Source organism: Trachymyrmex cornetzi, unplaced genomic scaffold (genome assembly GCF_001594075.2).
Source record: "Trachymyrmex cornetzi isolate Tcor2-1 unplaced genomic scaffold, Tcor1.1 scaffold82, whole genome shotgun sequence".
Taxonomy (NCBI): domain Eukaryota; kingdom Metazoa; phylum Arthropoda; class Insecta; order Hymenoptera; family Formicidae; genus Trachymyrmex; species Trachymyrmex cornetzi.
In genome coordinates this window covers 750,591-757,187 of record NW_017300158.1, presented here as the reverse complement: position 1 = coordinate 757,187, position 6,597 = coordinate 750,591, and positions in this window count along the sequence as shown.

Genomic DNA, 6,597 nt, shown 5'->3' with positions numbered 1-6,597 from the left:
GGGGGGGGGGGGAGGAGAAAGATGAGAAACGAGAGGGAGGACCCCTCTTCTCAAGTTAGTTTTCGCGTGTATCTATGCGGATACGTGGTGGTTGTGATGGCGATAGTGATCCCGTTGGTGTGCGTACTCTGTGTATAGACGGAGGAATACTTTGCCATACCGCACTACCTTATGATATATGATTATGCCGCATGCCCTCCGTTCATATCTTATTATGTATTACCACTACCATGTACACAGCCGCCTCACTCGCCCGTTTAGTCTGACTACCTCAAGGACCGAAGTAGCTTCGGTTTGTCCGCCGCGGATCGTCTGCTTTTTATCGGAATGCATTTGAATGCGAGAATCACGATCATGGATACGAATATATCGAAAAATCGTACAAAGACGGAGAGAGGATAAAATAGATAAAATATGGGAGCGACATATAAGATGTGCAAAAAATAAAAATAAGAATATAACCCCCGCGATAATAAAACCAGATCTAAATTCTTTGTCGAGCTAAACACGGAATTCTAAAAAAAGCAAGATAAATACACAATTCATTAATTTTAGTCTCTATATATTTATTTTGATTGTAGCTAAATAATCTTGATCTAAATTGTTAGCGTTAGCGAATCCTTCGAAGTTTTTATATAGTTATTTCGACAATAATTTGATTATCAGTACTGTATGTGATCAATGGTTTAAAAGCGTCTTCCTGTCGCGTATGTAATTGCAAACTCGCCTGCCGTTATTTAATCGAGTGTCAAACGCGGCGATCGTCGTTTTTGTATTCTCTATCGCGTTCGTAATTACTCGTACATGAGTTTAAATGGTCCTTTAAATACCAGCAGCTAATGCGCTGATATTAACGGTTAACGGAGCGCTCAATCTAACTCTATTATAGATATCATCAATGAAGATATATAATGTCAATAAAATTTAATAAAATATAATTTGTCAAAGCGACATGGACCTAATGTAGACATATAAAATGTTTATAGATCGATATTTTTTGGTGCAGGATATTTCAAAGTTAATAAAATAGTTGATCAGATTCATAAACAAAAGCCCATATTCAGAACTTGCTTTTATTTCTGAAATTCTATAGTATATACATACAACATAAACTATATGTTAAACGTGTGCTAACATCGTTATAACTGCGTTCTGAATATACAGGCCGAAAAATTAATTACGATAAAATACAAAAAAGTTTGTTTGTTTTTTTATATTTTCCACATTTTTATATAATGCCCAAATGTTGAAGCAAACAGGAGATAATGAAATTTATCTAAATAAACATAACTTTATTTGTGTTTTTCGATATTTTGATACGTATTTTGATTTATTTGATCATTAGGCAATGTTGTATACAGAGAGAGGAGAATAATAATGAAATTTCGCTCAACACAACCCTCGTTTCACAGAGAAATTTACAATCGCCCCTCAGGGAAACATTGGTTCATGTACAGTAGGTTACTAGCAAATACGCATTCTATGCATATCCGAGATCGGTCATAGCTTAAATAATAAAAGATCAATTTCCATACATCATTTTCTATTAGTATGTCTCTTGATATGCACGTGCGTCATGCATCAACTCAAACCTATTCTGAAGACCGCTCAATCCTAAACGAATTAGAAACGAAAACAACTTGTTCTCGGAGAAAACGACATAATTAAATATTTATAATGTGAGAAAACGAAACAGAATTTATCACTTGATAAATGTCTTAAACAGCGTGAATTTTCAATAAGCTGAAACTTTTTGCTTAACTTTGCCTAACTTCGGTGTTTTAATATAAAATCCACTATATACACACACACACACACACACACACACACACACACATATATACACACATATACACCACATATTGGTCTTCAAAAAGAAGTAAGATCTCAAATAGACGACTGCCTAATCGACACGCTATGGAGAATCTGAGAGCGTCTGTACAGCAGCAAAGAAACTGAAGCTATCTAAAGAGGATCATGGCATTGAAGTAAACGAATCATTTGGATACCATTTGATAAATTTTGTTGCAGTTTTTTCTGCTCTTTCTGAAATTTTAGTGTGTAAGCAATGCGGGAAGAACGTAACATTTACACAAGCAAGCAAGCGTCGTTTAGGCTTCAAACTTGTAATTAGTTGTGAAGGTTGTGAAAAAGTTTATATAAATAGTTGCCCCTTAATTAATAACGCATACGAAGTTAATTGCCGAATAATATTTGCGATGCATTTATTAGGAATTGGCTTAAATGGTATTATTAAATTCTGTGCGTTCATGGATCTTCCACACACACACGGCCGACTTATCAATCATGTTATGATTCCATCGTTAATAATATTCTTATCGCAACGGAAGCTATTCGTACGAAATGTATTACAAAAGCAGGTGAAGATGAGAAGATAATGTCTATAGAAAAAGAACAAATGAATGGAATTACTGTATCTGGCGATGGGTCGTGGAGAAAGCGAGGATTTTCGTCACTCTATGGATTAGTTACGCTCATCGAGTGGTCTACTGGCAAAGTGGTCGATATTCTTGTTAAATCAAAATATTGTAAGGCTTGTGAATTTTGGACAAAGAAAAAGGATACTGCAGAATACGAAGAATGGGCTACATCGCATTTGGAGCAATGTCAAGCGAATCATGAAGAGTCAGCTGGAAAGATGGAAGTAGATGCCGTTGTCGAAATGTTTTCACGTTCCGAAAATCTCCATAATGTTAAATATGTTTATTATATTGGTGATGATGATAGTAAAACTTTCAAAGGAATTATAGATGCTGAACCTTATAAAGACGTTACAATTTGTAAAAAAGAATGCATCGACCATGTGCAGAAACGTATGGGCACCCGCCTCCGAAATTTGAAAAAAAACACGAAAGGTCTTGGTGGAAAAGGCAAACTAACGGGCAAATTAATCGACGAACTCGCTGTATATTATGGATTGACCATTCGTCGAAATCCAAATTTCATCGAAAAAATGCGAAATGACATTTGGACAACTCTTTATCACAAAATTTCGACGGATGAAGTGCCGCAGCACGATAAGTGCCCGAGCGGTGCGGATTCGTGGTGCTCGTGGCAAAAAGCGAAAGCCTCGGACAGTTTACATGAATATTAGCATAAAACGCCTCTTTCACAAGAAATTTTCAATATCTTGAAGCCAGTGTATGAAGATTTGAGCAGGGACGACTTATTCAATCGTTGCTTAGGAGGTTTTACGCAGAACAATAATGAAAGCTTCATTTCGACTGTGTGGTCGATTGCTCCAAAAACGGTTTCAGCCGGTAAAAAAATAGTCGATATTGCCGCAAATATTGCAACTTGTATTTTTAATGATGGACTATCAAGATTAATGGAAATTATGCAGATGTTACAAATAACTGTGGGTCATAACTGTCATAATTTCTGCGTCGAGGCTGATGCGCACCGCGTCAAGGCTGCCGAGCGCTCGCTCACGGATGCCGCTAAGGACGCTCGTAGAGCCTGCACATCCTCCACGAAAGCAGAAGAGAATCCTATTAATGTGGAAGGACAGTTATATGTGGTCCAGGCATCGCAGAGTAAAAGTAAATAAAAAATTTCTGTAGTTAAATTTGAAATAATGTTACTCGAAACTTTAAACGCGTTTTTCTTGAAACCACATTTTTCTAATTGGCTTGCAGTATAACTTTAATAAATTTTATCTGATCCACTCAAAATTTTTACAGTAGCTGCCAAACTAAATTCTCTAGAGAAGTACACATGATTTTTTCGGTTAAAAACTTTTTTGGTTACAAGTACTTTTTTATTGAATTTTTTGAGTGAAAATAAAACTTTATTTTTAAATGTTTATCGTTTCTATAAAAATCAATATTTTCACATATACGTGTGTACTTCTCTAGCAAATTTAATATAGATTATAAAAAAATTTTGCTTTTTGTCCTTAATGAAAGTGTGCAGCACTTCTGCTGCAAGCCGTGGAGACCGATGAAAAAAAAGCAGTCTCACGTACAGAGTTCCAGCACTTCCATCTTGACGCGAAAAAATTAAAAAAAAATTGTTTCTATATTTACCTTTAAATATGTACATTAAAAGCCTCCAAACCGAATTTCTATTTATTTTATTATTTATCTATTAAAAATTCCCAAAGTTACTCTAGGTTTTCGGATGTTCATTGTGGTGTTCCCCCTTAACAAGATATTAATTGCTAAAAATTGCCGAAAATTGGTCTTCAATAATTTTTTACTCAAATACTATCAAGCTTACAGAAAAACTGCAAGAGACGAAAATTGTTTATTTTTTTCTCATAGAACTCTATGAATGTTTTCAGAATTTTTTATCAACTTTTTGGTACTGCATTTTCTCATTTTTAACATGAAAAAATACGGTATTAAAAAATTCTGAAAAAAATCTGAAACAATTCTTAGAGGTATATCTACATATATATATAATTTATATAATTTTATAAAATTTGAATGTAACTCAATATTCTTTATTCTTAAAATCTATGTTCTCTGAGTCTCCGACCACGTGTACGAAACAGTCATATTGTTTAGTGGACTTTTAAACTGTTTTATAAAAATAAATACTTGAATATATACAAATAATCATGCTGACAAAGCAGAAAGATGATAGAAAATAACTTTAGACGCGGATGCTCTTTCGTTGAGTGAATTCTGCATGTTATATCTACTCTCGGTGACCCGCGTAAAACGCAGTTTGGCCATAGTTGCTCCGGTAGCTCGACGACGAACGATGCGCTAGGCATTCCTGACAGAAAGCACGTACGCGTTCGCTAAGGTTAAGCGAGAAAGCTTGGCGCAAGCTTTTGGCGGAAGCTTCTCTTCGTGAACACCCGTCCCGTGGAATGCGTTCCCCTTCAAGTGGCTCCTCGTCTCGCGAAACATTCTAAACGCGTGGCCCGAGAGTCGCTCCACGTGCACGTACAGTCAGAGGAGCGAGTGTTTATTTCGTCCGAGAAATGCGTTTTGTAGGTCTACGCATCGTATGATGCAAAGTGCGGGGTGACTCACGTAAAATGCGTACTCGAGTTGTTCGATCGTCATTGTTCTGCTTGTTCTTTAATCAATAACTTTTAAAAATATAGATATCGTTCATGGATTCTAATAAATACTATTGAAAATATTTTTTAACAACTTAGGGAAACCTAAAGTATTACCGAATAATAAATCATAATTTTTGTAAAACAAAAATTATAATTACTTTTTTCCTCTTTTATAGATTTGAAAATCTTTTTCCAGGATTAAAGTATATGCATTAATACGTGTCTGTTAGATAGAGTTTATGATGAGAATGACAAAAACTTACGAAATTGAAATCTTAAGAAACATTTTTTTGTCGTTCTCGACTTTAGAATCCTCTTAATAAAGATTTTGCATCGTAAAAAATTTATTATTTGACAATTAATACATAAATGACATTCGCTATTACTGCATTGTTAAGAAATAAAGTTGAGTGCAGTTAAAAGTTTATTTGTCGAAAATGTAGTTTTAAATGTAATTATTTGATCTCAGATATACATTATATTTAATGGTAAACCCTAAAAATATAAAATATTTTATTTATAATTTGGTAAAATTTATATTGTATATATAATGTTTTCAACCTTAGTACTGCTTAGAATAAATAATTACATTTAATATTATAAAGAATATAAATATAAAACAAAGAAATAAAATGTATAAACTTGAGAAAGTGTAAAATTATTTTTAAAAGTTCTTGCAATTTTAATATTCGACATTGTAACATTTATTTTTCCTATGAACTTATAGAATGTTACTTCTACTTTATTTTGCATGTATAAGATGTATATGAATAGAAAACTGTTTGCAAACCAAGATTGCTGTGGGATTTCTGCGTTTGTGTGTTTAAAGCTCGATAGAATGCATATATCATCATTTATTGCTTGGCTGAAGTCGAAGAACAAAAATAAGTTTACTTTAGAATTGTATCTTGGAATTGAACTCAAAAATTCTGTTTAACTTTAGTTGATCGACTTCAACCTATTTAAAAACAAACAAAAATTTTATTAGATTGTTATTTGGTTAGATAATAGAATGTAATGATAAATGAGAAGCTTTCAAACTAGTAAATACAATTACAATTGTATAAGAAAATCTTGCTGCGAGGAAATAGTAAAACAAGAAAAGTATCAGTTCTAGTTTGTCCCATATTGCTGTCAATTGAACACTATCAAGTTTTAATTCTTTTCTCTATGACTCTTCTTTAAAACGTTTAATGACACAGAGTAAATTTTTCTATTAAAAGTATATAATCAATACTTGCTTGTATGTATGAAGATAGATGTTATCGCGCGAAAGTATCGTTTTACTTTGTAATATGACATAATTACAAAAATTACGGACAGGTCTGGGAATAAAACTTGTATCGTTTATTCGTGATTGTTCATAATGACATTACGATGTAATTACGTCGACGATATTAAGCTTCGCAAAAGTTATCTTGGTTCTCATGAGAATTTACAATCAAAGTTTTGAATTTGATGTTTTGATTTTGATTCTTTAGAGATAACATGAAAGAAAGCATATTAAATGCATAAATACAAATTTCACATATCATACTTTAACTTTTAAATAACAT